This window comes from Myodes glareolus, chromosome 25 (genome assembly GCF_982192425.1).
Source record: "Myodes glareolus chromosome 25, mMyoGla1.1, whole genome shotgun sequence".
Classification (NCBI taxonomy): domain Eukaryota; kingdom Metazoa; phylum Chordata; class Mammalia; order Rodentia; family Cricetidae; genus Myodes; species Myodes glareolus.
In genome coordinates, this window is record NC_142050.1 from 23,019,558 (window position 1) to 23,033,389 (window position 13,832).

A 13,832-nucleotide genomic window follows, 5' to 3' on the forward strand; every position below is an offset into this window, starting at 1 on the left:
GTTCCTTAAAGATTAATAAATCCCTTTTAATGATTTAGGACAACACCAGCTGTGAAAGGAAATAAATAAAATACTTCAGGACATGATAATGGAAACAGAAACAATAAAGAAAACCCTAACCGAGGGAATTCTGGAAATGAAAGACTCAGAAATTCAAACAGGAGCTACAGAGGAAACCTCCATGAACAGAATACATGAGTTGTTAGAGACCATCTTAGGCACCGAAGATAGAAGATATGATAGAAGAAAGAGATACATTGGTCAAAGAAAAGGTTAAATCCAAAAATCTCCAGATATAAAACATACAGGAAATTTGATACAGTGTGAAAAGACTAAACCTAGGAATGAAAGGAACAAAGGAAAGAGAAGAACCCAGCTCAAAGGCACAGAATGTTTTCTTTCTTTCTTTCTCTCTTTCTTTCTCTCTTTCTTTCTTTCTTTCTTTCTTTCTTTCTTTCTTTCTTTCTTTCTTTTCTCTTTTTTTAATGAGTCACTGAGGCTTTTATTCTGCATGGAGAACTTCTGGGGCAGGGGGTCTTTCCTGTGGCCACCCTAGAGATTACGCTGGACACTAGCTTGGAAGTGAGGTGACAATGATTCGAACCAGTCACATGATTACAAAGCGGGGATTTCCAGCAGGGCTCCAGGTGGTCAGGCTGACTGAAGCGTCGAAGGAAGCAGTGACATGGGAGGGGCAAGCACTGGGCCAGCCTTGCCCCGCCTTGATGACATCTAAGCAGCTGGTGGCTATAGGAATCTCCATCCACTTTACTTGGCCAGGGGTTTCCTGAAGGACCTATCGGCAAACTTGGCCTTGCTGCCCAGCTCTTCCTCAATTCTAAGAATCTGGTTGTACTTGGCCAGGCGCTCAGATCAGCAAGGGGCACCAGTCTTGATCTGTTCAGTGCAGTGCCCCACCACCAGGTCAGCGATGAAAGTATCCTCAGTCTCCCCAGAGTGATGGAACACCATGACGACCCAACATTGAACTGGGCCAGCTTATATGCCTGCAGAGACTCGGTTACAGAGCCAATCTGGTTCACTTTGAGCATGAGGCAGTTGCAGGACTTCTCACCGACAGCCTTGGCAATCCTCTTAAGGTTGGTCACTGTGAGATCAACCACCTGGATGCCTGCACTAGCTGTGAACTTCCGCCAGGCTTCCTAGTCATCCCGGTCAAAGGGGTCTTCGATGGACACCACTAGATACTCCCGGATGAAGGACTTATACAGGTCAGCGAGTTGGTCGGGGGTGATGTACTTGCTGGCGTCATCAGGAGACTTGAAATCCAGGTCATACTTCCAGGACCTGAAGAACTCAGAGGCGGTCACCTCCATGCCGATGACAACCTGGTCAGTGTAGCCAACCTTTCCAATTGTGTTCTTCAGCAGCTCCAGAGCTTCTTTGTTCTCCAGGATGTTAGGTGCAAATCCGCCCCCGTCACCCACATTGGTGGCATCCTTCCCATACTTCTTGATGACATTCTTCAGGTTGTGATAAACCTCTGCCCCAATGCTTATGGCTTCGCAGAAACTGGAGGCCCCCACAGGGAGGATCATGAACTCCTACATGGCCAGCTTGTTGCCAGCGTGAGACCCGCCGTTGATCACATTGAAAGCTGAGACTGGCAGGATGATATCAAGGTTGCCAGCCAAGTCAGCGATGTGGCGGTAGAGGGGCACCCCCTTTTCTGCAGCACCAGCTTTGCAGACAGCTAGGGACACTCCCAGGATGGCATTGGCGCCGAACTTGGATTTATTCTCAGTGCCGTCCATCTCAATCATCAGCTTGTCGATCTTCTCCTGCTCCACCACATTCAGTTTCTTGCTAACCAGAGCAGGTTCGATAGTTTTATTGATGTGCTCAACAGCCTTTGAGACACACTTCCCCATGTAGCAGGTCTTATTATCACGGAGTTCCAGTGCCTCATAGATGCCAGTGGAGGCACCACTGGGCACAGCAGCTCGGAAGAGACCTTTTGAGGTGTAGAGATCAACCACAACAGTGGGATTCCCAGGGGAGTCAAAGATCTCTCGGGCGTGGACCTTGAGAATAGACATGGCGAGTTTCTGACAGTCGGCGTGCCATAGAGGAAAAGCCCAGAGGTTCCTGCACACACCCGAAAGAGCCATCAGGAGAGACGTGAGCGCTACCCGGTTGCCCCGAATGTTTTCTCCAATATCATAGAAGGAAATTTTTCCTAACATAAAGTAGATGCCTGTAAAGATACAAAAAGCATATGGAACACTAAATAGACAGGAACAAAAAAGAAAAGGGTATGTCCCCAGCTAGGTCTTTGGGCAGTAGAGGAAAGGGTACCTGAACTGGCCTTGTCCCATAGCCACACTGATAAATAGCTTGTATATCACCATAGAACCTTCATCTGGCGATGGATGGAGAGAGAGACAGAGACCCACACTGGAGCACTAGACTGAGCTCCCAAGGTCCAGATGAAGAGCAAAAGGAGGGAGAAGATGATCAAAGAAGTCAGGACCGCGAGGGGCGCACCCACCTACTGAGACGGTGGGACTGATCTAACGGGAGCTCACCAAAGCCAGCTGGACTGGGATTGAACGAGCATGTGATCAAACCGGACTCTCTGTGGCTGACAAGGGGGTCTGACTGAGAAGCCAATGATAATTGCACTGGGATTTGATTCTACTGCATGTACTGGCTTTTTGGGATTCTACTCTGTTTGGATGCGCACCTTCCTAGGCCTGAATGGAGAGGAGAGGGCCTTGGACTTTCCACAGGGCAGGGCACCCTGCCTTCTCTTAGGACTTGAGAGGGAGGGGGAGGGGGAGTGAGAGGAGTGGGAAGGAAATGGGAGGAGGGGAGGATGTGGAAATTTTGAATGGTATTATTTATAAAGCAATAAAAGTAAGAAAATCACTTCATTACATAATAACCAAAAACCGAACAAAAACAGAATATGAAAAGCTGCAAAGGAAAAGACCAAATAACATGAATGGCAGCTTAAGTACAATTACACTTGACTTCACAATGGAGACTTTAAAAGCCAGAAGGACATGGACAGATGCGCTGTAGACTCTAAGAGAGCACAGATCTCGACTCAGATCACTGCACCCAGCACAACGTTCAATCACCAAAGATGGAGAAAAGATATTCCATGATAAAGCCAACTCAAACAGTATCTATCTGTAAACATTAGGTACCTCCAGTAGCAGGGAGAATGATGTGGTTCACTGAGGCACTTTATGGGACTTTTAGTTATGTGAATATTTGTCTTTGACAAGATAGGACATGCTCGTCTCATCTGTTTTGAACCTTTCTGTTGTAAACAGTCAAGGAAGTTGAATGTAGCTGCCTTTGTGATAAACTTTGGCTCAGAATCAGTGGAATCTCTGGGACCTACACTAAGCTTAGTATCCCCCAGACTATGTGCTGTTAAAGGGAAGATCTCAAGGGTCTCCCATATTCTCACCACATCACAGCCAGAGCAGCCTCTCCGATTTGCCTAAGGAAACACAATCATGATGATTGAAATAGTTTTAAAACCTGAGCTCCAACAACTGTGTGTACAGGAGTACGTTAAAATAGTTTAAGCACAAAAGTCACCCAAATAAATGATACTATTTAGTAATGTCAGGGACAGTGTTATGGAAAGAGTTCATTTGGTTCTTGGCAGAATAGGCATGTGCAATTTTTCTTAATTAGCAAACTATTATTAAGAAATGCCCTACTCTGTTTCCATCCAAAAAAGGAAATAAACATCACCCTCCCTGAAGTGGTACTGCGGACTAAACTCAGCACTCTGTGACTGCAGTTTATCCCAGAGCCAACAAACTGTTATGTTTAAAATTCTGTTTTACAAGTTCAATCTTCAATTTCTGATACCCATGTAATTTTATCTGGGAAGATAAAACTTTTCTTATTTTTCCATCCTGTCCTCAACATCTCTCTATTTTTTCTTGGCACTGATGTACTAATATCTGAAAAATCCATGTTCTTCAATAGTATTATTTAGGAGAGTATTGTTAATGATATATTTGAAGATGGTTGTTTTCGTATTGTCTTTTGCTGACTTTGATAAATTATGCAGTAGATTATCTTGATCATTGCATTTTTGTCTTTGAAATGTATACTTTGTTATGTTGATACTTTTTTTTTATCAGGTGTGACTTTATGGTTAACTTTTAAAAGTAGGAATAAATGAAAATTTAAGGACCGCAGTCTTATCTATCAATCCAGATGCATTAGATTAAGAATAGTTGTGTTCATGCTTATTTTTTAATGAAGTCATATCTATTTGAGTGTGTAAAGTTATGCTTTATAGGTAAAGAAATAGCAAATGCAGATGAGATAAAAGCAAATGAAAGAAAACAAAAAACTAAAAAGAAAGAAAAATGCAGGTGAAAGTAAGCCATTTGTGAGGACTCACACCTAGAAGAGCACTTGAGGCCGAGGTAAGAGGAATAACTGGGGCTTGAGGCCATCAAGGATTCCAGAGGAAGAATAGGCTTTGGCCTTCAAAGAACAGAGACAAATGAGAGTATATGAAAACAATGAAGAATACTCTCATAGACTATTCAGACAAAAATACGTTTGTGCTTCTCTTTTGAAGACAACAAAAAGTCTTGAATGGAGGAGTGTCTTGCCTAAATCTTACAGTAGTTTGGAGAGGGCCTGAAGGAACAACCACCACCACCAAAATTACAAGAATCAAGCAATGACACCATAGCTACCAAAGGTCTAATTGAAATCTGTATTACTCTTTGGTCAATATAGAATTCTTGTACTATTGTCAAAATAACATACAGAGTTAAAATAAAATACAAAAATATGTAGAGTATTTGAGATGAAAGTAAAAGAAAGCCTTCTATACCATTAGGCAAATTGGAAAACCATTGAAATAAACAGATCACATTATTACACAGCTAAAATCAAAACAAAGCAAAACAAAAAAAACCCTGTATTCTGTAAAACTGGAAAATCTAAAGAAATAGCTAATTTTCTCAATAATTAGTGCCACCTACCAAAATTAAATCAAGGGCAGATGAGCAATTTTAGCAGACTGATAACCCATAGTGAAATAGAGGTAATCATTAGAAATCTTTCAACTAAATAAAAACCTAGTGCTAGATGGTTTCATGGCAGAATTCTACTAGACTTTCAAAAAAGAGTAAATGCCAATACTTTTCATGCTTTTCTGCAAAATAGAAACAGAAGGAACATTGTCCAATTCATTTTATGAGGCCACAATTACACTCATACACAAACTACATAAAGACCCAAGAAAGAAAGAATTACAGAATTTTTCCTTCTAAAGGTAGATGCAAAAATATTCAATAAAATACTTGCAAACCAAATCTGAGACTACAGCAAAAAGATCAACTACTGTGATCAAATAGGCTTTATCCCAGAGTTGTAGGGACATGTATCAAAAAAAAAAATCAATAAATGTAATCTACCATACAAACAAATTGAATGACAAAAGCACATACTCATCTTATTAGATGCAGAAAAGGATTTTGACAAATGCACTACTCCTTCATGAAAAAAGTTGTGGAAAGATTAGAGATACAAAGGACATACCTTTCATCACAATAAAGGTAGCTTGCAACAAATTTGTAGTAAACATTAAATTAAATAAAGAAAAGTTCAAAGCAATTCCACTAAAATTGTTAGCAAGACAATGCTGTCTATGTTCTCAATACCGATTCAATGTAGTACTTAAATTATTATCTAGAGCAAAATGACAACTGAATGCGATCACAGGGATACAAACTGGAAAAACAGAAGTCCAACTATCATTATTTACAGATGATATAATAGTATATATTTGCAACCTCAAAAGTTCTACCAGTGAACTACTATAGCTGATGGATACCATCAGCAAATTATATAGATAGAAGAGTAACTCAAAAAATCAGTAGCACTCCATATATAATGGGCTGAGTAATAAATAAGGGAATCAAACACTTTACAATAAACTCAAATAATATAAAATATCTTACTGTAACTCTAACTAAGCAAGCAAAATATCTGTATGATAAGAACTTCAAGTCTTTGAAGAAAGAAATTGAGGAGGCATCAGAAGATTGAAAGATATCCCATGCTCATGAATAGGTAGGATTAACATAGTAAAAATGGCCAGCCTACCAAAAACAATCTACACATTCAATGCAATCCCATTCAACATTCCAAAACAAGATCTTTGTAGATTTTGAAAAGACAATTCAAAAAAAATCCAGTATACATAAAACAACCCTAAATAATAAAAGAATTGCTGGAAGTTTTACCATTTTGTATTTCAATATACATATATATATATATGTATAAAATATATACATAATATATATTAGAGAGCCATAGTAATTAAAACTGCATAGTAGTGCCATAAAAAGACACATGGATCAAGGGAATCAAAATGCAGACACAGACAAAAATCTACATACCTATGGACACCTGATTTTTGATAAAAAAAAAAGAAAGAACTACACAATTGATAAATTTTAGCATCCTCAATACATGGTGCTGGTGTAACTGGATATGCATGTAGAAGAATGCAAGTAGATCTATACTTATCACTGTGAACAAAACTGAACTCCAAGTGGATCAAAGTCCTCAATATAAAACTACATACACTCAACCTGACAGAAGAGAAAGTGGGGAACAGCTTTGAACTTGGCACAGGAGAAGACTTTCTAAACAGAACACTAATACTACAGACACTGAGATTAACAATTAATAAATGGGACCTCAATAGTAGTATTGCTGGGCATTGAGGAAGGTTGTTTCCTAATTTCCTAGAAATCGCCACACTGATTCCCAAAGTGACTGTAGAAGCATGCACTCCTACCACCAATGAATAGAAGAGTGTTCCCGTTTACCCAACATCCTCTCCAGCATAAGCTTTCATCAGTGTTTTTGATTTTGGCCATTCTGACAGGTGTAAGATGGAGAGTTGTTTTGATTTTTACCCAAAAGAAGCTCAATCATCCCACATGGACAGGTGCTTAACTATGTTCATAGCATCATTACTTGTAATAGCCAGAATCTGGAAATAATCTTGATGCCTCAAACCAACAAATGGATAAAGAAAATGTGATACACTTACACAATGGCGTACATAGCAGTAAAAAATAATGACATCTTGAAATGTGTAGGCAAATGAATGGTTCTAAAAAAAACATACTGAGTGAGGTAACTGAGACCCAGAAAGACAAATATAATATGTATTCACTCACAAGTGGTTTTTAGACATAAGCAAAAAAAATCAGACTACAGGCCACAACCACAGAGAAACTAGACAACAAAGAGGACCCTAAGAGAGACATACATGGATCTACATAGGAAGGTGGAAAACATAAGATCACCTTAGTAAATTGGGAGCATAGGGGTCATGGGAGAGGGTATAATGAGAGAGGGGAAGAAGGGAGAGCTCAATAAAAAAAAAAAGAAGAAAAAATGGGACCTCATAAAACTGGAAAGTTTCAATGAGGCAAAAGATACTGTCATTTGGACAAAGTAGAAGCCTATAAAATGGAAAAATAATTCTATCAGTTTCATATCTAAGAAAGGACTAATATCAAAAATATGGAAAAGAATTAAAAAACCTAGATATTAAAAAAATCCAATTAAATCCATTCAGTGGTGGCCCATGCCTTTAAACCCAGCACTCAGGAAGCAGAGGCAGGCAGATTTCTGTGAGTTTGAGTCCAGCCTGGTCTACAAAGGGAGTACCAGCAGAGGCTCCAAAACCAACAAGGAAACCCTGTCTTGAAAAAAATTCCAATTAAAATATGGGGTACATATTTAAACAAAGAATTCTCGGTGAAAGAAACTCAAGGTGTTAAGAAACTCTTGAAATATTCAACATCCTTAGCAACCAAGAGAATGCAAATCAAAACTACTTTGAGATTCTATTTTATACCTGTCAGAATGACTAAGATTAATAACACAAAAGGCAGATCACACTGGTGAGGATTTAGAGCAAGGAAAACACTCTTCCATTGCTTTTTGCAGTGCAAACTTTTACAGTTACTATGGAAATTAGTGTTACAGTTTCGCAGGAAATGGAAACTGATCTCCCTCAAGAACCAGATGCACCACTCTTGAACATATACCCAAAGGATGTATCATCCTATTACAGAGACTCTTGTTTCAGCCATGTTCCTCATTACTCTATTCCCAATGACCAGAAACTGGAAACAAGCTTGACATCCCTCAACAAAAGAATGGATAAAGGAAATGTATTACATTTATACAATGAAGTAGAACTCTTCTGTTAATAAAATTATATTATGAAATTTGCAGACAAATGGATGGAACTAGAAAAAAAAACTTTCCTGAGTGAAGTAACCCAGATCCACATATATATGATATATATTAATTTATACCTGCATATTATCTATTAAACAAAAGATAGCCATTCTATGACCCATAAACTCAAAGAAGTTAGTCATAAAGGAAGGAACTTGGGGTGGGCAAATGGATCTCTCTGGGAGAAAGAAATAGAATAGATTTTAGGTGTGAACTGGGGGGAAGGGTGGGATGGAATCAAAGGATCAGTTGGGGAGTGGAGGGGAGATAAACATGAAGGAGGGAATTTGGGAAGGGACAGAAAATTGAGGGGCACTTGATAAATGGTATGAAAACCCAGTACATTGGAAGTTTTCTAAAATATATGAAGGCAATCCTAAAAAAAGTTTTCCTAATAATGGAGATGACAGATTCCCAACTAAACATCCATTATAACCAAAGGAGTCTTTCTGAACCCAAACTGGGTTGCATCAATTGAGTTGTTGTCCATGGGGGTCCCATGTAAAACAACAACCAACCTAGGCTGTTGGTCTAACATTGCACTGAAATTCACAAACTAATTACAGGACCCTAATAATGAGGACAACACCCATAAAATTCATTGAATACAAAGAATTAAAGCTGGAGCCTAATTATCCTAATTGCATGGAGCCAGCACTCCTATGTTCTATGATGTTTGGTTCAAGAAAGGACCCTACAAGCTACCAAAAGAAAAACATAAACAGCAACCAAGCCACAAAACATTTGATCCACAGTATGTCCTGCCTAAAATATATGCTAGGGCAATGGTGAAACAGAATTTAGAGGAGTCGTCAACCGATGTCTGATTTGGCTCATTTCATGAGACAGAACCCATACCTGAAATTGTTTGGGTGATCAAGAACCAGACACTAGATATTCCAGAGACCTAGGGTAAAACCAAATACTACTGGTCTAAAAGAATTAAAAAATACAAATATAGCAAAATGAGTTCCAATTATATTCTACTATACTTAAAAATCAGTACCTTATTCAGCCATTATCAAAGGGGCTTTCTTCTGTAGCAGGTGGAAAGAAATACAGAAACCTACAGGCAGACATTATGCAGAGAGGGGGGAGGGAGAGAGAGAGAAAGAGTCCTTGGAACTCACAGTTCTAAATGGGATGTCTCCACCAAATGTCACCTTAGGGTTCAGGGAACCCTGAGAAAGAGGAGGGAGAAAGAGTATAAAAGCTAAAGGAGAAGCAGGACATAAGGAAAACAAGGACTCTGAATCAACAGGAAAAAAGCTCATATAAACTCATGGAGACTGAAGAAACAAGAAGCCCTACTAGGGTTTACTTGAGGTCCTCTGTGTATATAATAAAATTTTTTGCTTAGCATTTTTATGGGAGCCCTGACTGTGAGAATGAGGCGGGTTGAGGGGGGGTCTCTGATTCTTGTGCCTACTCATTTTCTTCTTTTGGGTTGCCTTGTCCACCCTCAATGTAACAATTTTTGTTCAACTTAAAGTTTTTGAAACCTGAAAGTCAGTGTCAGTGTCAGAGGAGCAGCAGGGGGCGATTGACTTCAGAAGGTCATTTCTGTCCACCAGAATGCAAGACACTGATGGATGAATCTCAGGTAGGTAAGGACCAGAGAGTTTCAGCTCCAGAACGTCTCTTGCTTCTGCTGTGCCTTTCTATGCTTACTGCTGCAATTTTCTATGGTATCTGACATGGTGTAAATAGCAGTCTTCAATGTAGTATGATTATCTCATGGAAATACCTCATTCAATTTGAGCATTTTTGTTGGTGGAGGTCGCTTGTTCTTCCTGGCCGCCAGGCTAGCTTAGACGTGAAATAATCACACAGAAACTTTATTAATTAAATTGCTGCTTGGCCCATTAGCTCTAGTTTCTTATTGACTAACTCTCACATATTAATTTAACCCATTTCAATTAATCTGTATATCACCATGAGGTCATGGCCTACCAGCAAAGTTTCAGCACATCTATCTCCTGTAACGGCTCCATTGGTGTCTCTCTCTCCACCTTTCTTCTCCCAGCATTCAGTCCAGTTTTTCCCACCTAAGTTCTGCCCTATCAACAGGCCAAGGCAATTTCTTTATTCATTAACCAATAAAAGCAACACACAGACAGAAGGACCTCCCATACCACATTTTTTTACCTGTGCATTATTATAAAGATGATTTCCTTTTAAGTTACCCTGTTTAAATTGTTGACCCTGCCCCTGATAAAGCAAGGGCTACAGAGAATAGAAAATAAGACCAGGGAAGTGTCACACAGTTAGAACTTATGAGTTTCTCTTTAGGGGTCATATAGAATATGATTTAGGTTAATGATTAAAGAAAACAATAGAGTCCCAGGATTTAGCTCAAGTTTGTTTCAATATTGGGAAATGTGTTCACAAGTTTTCTGTGCATCATAGTATAAACAAAGCTTAAATAATGACTTAAGGTTAGGTTAAGATGTTTTTGTTAATGGTTTTGAGGTAGAAAATCTTAGGGAACAATGTAAAGTTTAGAAAGACACACTTTTAATAGTTAAGTGAGGGCCTCATTGAGGTCAGGGAACAAAAGCAATCAGCCTGGCTAATGCTTGCTGATGTGCCTTTCTTTCTAGGATGGATGGGTGATCAAAGGTGATGATTAATTCCTTGTACCCATTTCTGCCTTCAGCATACAGATTATAAAAGCAAAACAAAAAGTTCATGAATAGGTATTCCTCATGAGTATTTAAAGTAAAGATGACTGATTGTTTTTCATATATAAAAGTTTAAATTTTTGATTATTTTAAGATTTTTTGTAAGATTACCTTTTGAGATAAATAATAAAATTAATGTGTGAAACAATCCCACACCAGTTAGGATTTAAAGAGGTATTTATTTTGGGGGGTAAAACTTACAAAACACCAACCGTCAGAAAAGGAGCCTAGTCGCTGGAGCAGGAGCCAGAACCAAAGCGCTGGAACCAAGAGAGCATGCTGAGGCTTGCTGCTCTTTTTAAAGAGAAATAGACCACGCCCCAGTAGGCTGGTATTTCAGCGGCTATTGGCTGAAGGAGCGAAAGGTGCTCCCCGCAGCATAAAATGATTGATACTTTCTAACCATAAAATGCAGCCTACCAGTAAAGGAAGTGGCTGAGAAAAATACCTCGTCTGTTTATTCTTTTCTAATTTATAAAAAGTTCCTTGGATATGAATGTTTGTAGGTTCTTATGAATATTTTTTCACATGTAATACATGGATGTTTAATTATGTAAAGGAAATAGGAAACAGGTTGCTTTTTACTTGTATTCATTGTAGTCATTCATTTAAAAAACAGAATGTAAGCACATTGTAATTTTTATATTGCTTGAAAGATTCTGCTGGGGTATATAAGCTGTAAGGGAAAAAAATAAAGACACAGAAGGGACCCATCTGAATAGAGATAAAAAAATTAAGAGATGAGAGAGATGATAGAAAGACCCTAAAGAGGTGTGTGTTTTCTTCTTTTTTGCCAGCCCCAGAAATATAAGTTTTATTTCTTCAGATAAAAAATTCACCGCCTTCATGTCTCCCCCTCAATTCCTGAGCTGCTGAAGGCTGGTCCTTACAGCAATAGTCACATTGTAAGCCTGTTGTTTTATAAGAAGACATAGAAAAGAATGAGTGGATATGGGCAGAATGGGAGATGGGGATGAACTAGGAGAAATAGAGGGAGAGGAAGTGTAATCAAGATGAATTGCATCTATGAGAAAAGAATCTATTTTCAATAAATGAAAAAAATCAAGAAAACTAAAAATGCTTTATTAAAAACCGAAAGTACAGGAACATCAGTGATACAGTAAGATAATCCTGTGTGCTTGTCATCCAACTTTAGTGTCCATCAACATTTTTATTTTATATATTGAAAACTCATTTTATTTGATTTATTCTAAAGCAAATTTAAGGCCTTAAATTCAGTTGTAAATATTTCACTATGTTGCTCTATTCTAAAATATGAGGAACTATTTTAAATACAACTATATAGTATAGCATTGCACTTTAGAAATTAAAAGGAAGGAATATATGAGCAAGGGAGGTCAAGATCATTATGGAAAAATCTAGACAGTTGAATCAAGCTCACAGAAACTCATGAACTCTAGACCGACAGCTGTGGAGCCTCCATGGGATCCAACAAGGCCCTCTGCATGTGGGCGACAGTCATGTGGCTTAAGCAGTCTGTGAGGCCACTGGCAGTAGGACCACGATCTATTCCTGGTGCATCAGCTAGCTTGTTGGAGCTCATTCTGTAAGGTGAAATGCCAGGCTCAGCCTTATTGCAGAGTGGAGGACCTTGGTCCTGCCCCAACTTAATGTGCCAGACTTTGCTGACTTCCCATGGGGGCCCTTATCAGTTGAGGGAGGAAATGGGAGGTGGGTTGGGTAGGGTAACTGGGGCAGGAGGAGTGGTTGGGGGAGAACTATGGATGGTTTGTAAAATAAAATTTAAAATAATGAATTAATTTTTTAAAATTAAAATGGCTCAAGATCTTACTATTTTGGTCTATTTTTCACTTTTCACCAATTGACTCATCACAGCATTTTTAAAATTTATTTTTTAAATTTTATTTTACATTCCAAACACAGTTCTGCCTCCAACCCCTTCGGCCACCCCTCCTCACTTCTCCATTACCCCAGCCTACTCTGGATGTACTCTTCCCAATGGGCAAGGGCTGTTTTTAAGGTTTGCCTATTTGTATTGGGTTCCATGAAAATCTTGCTTTATGGCATTAGCTGATAATGTAATATCTAAAATACTTTTTACTTTCTTTTTCATACTACTTAGCTTTACAGCAATTTAACATTCTGCATGATAGTATTATCTTTACAGTAGAGCTAGCCTTGAATGAATAATGAAATTAAACAACAATCAGCAACAGATTATAAAATGATGAGGTGAAAACTCACAGGAAAATAGAACAAATAGATGTCACTTGAACAGTGTGCTTATCATAATTTTTCCTAGTAGTGTTATAAAAATATATCCATATAAGAAGTATTATAACAATTTGAAGATACACTGAAACCCATTTTGTTGACCTCTAACAAAAGGATGAGACAATTCACATTCATTATCTTCTGATAATGACAATTATGCATTACCATATTCATTTCATCGCTCACTTTATAGACTAAAACAAATGAATCTAAAACAAAAGAGTTTGTCAACACTTCTTTCACGGTACAACAAGGTATTTTAGTTGATAATCTTGAGGGGAACAAACAATCTAAATCCGGTTTGATATATATGAATTTAATTGTCTACATGACAGCATCTAGAATTATCTCTTAGATGGGCCTCTGGGCAAGTTTGGTGAGCTTTGTCTTATGCTATCTGATCTCAGAAGAACTGCTTAATTGTGGATAGGACTGTTCCCTACACAGGAGATTCCGGACTATGTGTGGCAGAGAAAGAGACCTGAGTGCTAGCATGCATATTCATTGCTCTATAGTCCAGATTATAAACGCAATGTGAACAGTTGCCTCCACTTCTGTTACTGTGTTTTCCACTACTATGGAGCTGTGAGACAAAATAAGCCCTTT

General features: G+C 38.5%; 1 pseudogene; it reads right to left on the reverse strand.

Moving 5' to 3' along the window:
- Positions 1–737: 737 nt before the first annotated feature.
- On the reverse strand, positions 738–2,115 carry LOC125411079 (alpha-enolase pseudogene; annotated as a pseudogene).
- Between the last annotated feature and the right edge of the window lie 11,717 nt (positions 2,116–13,832).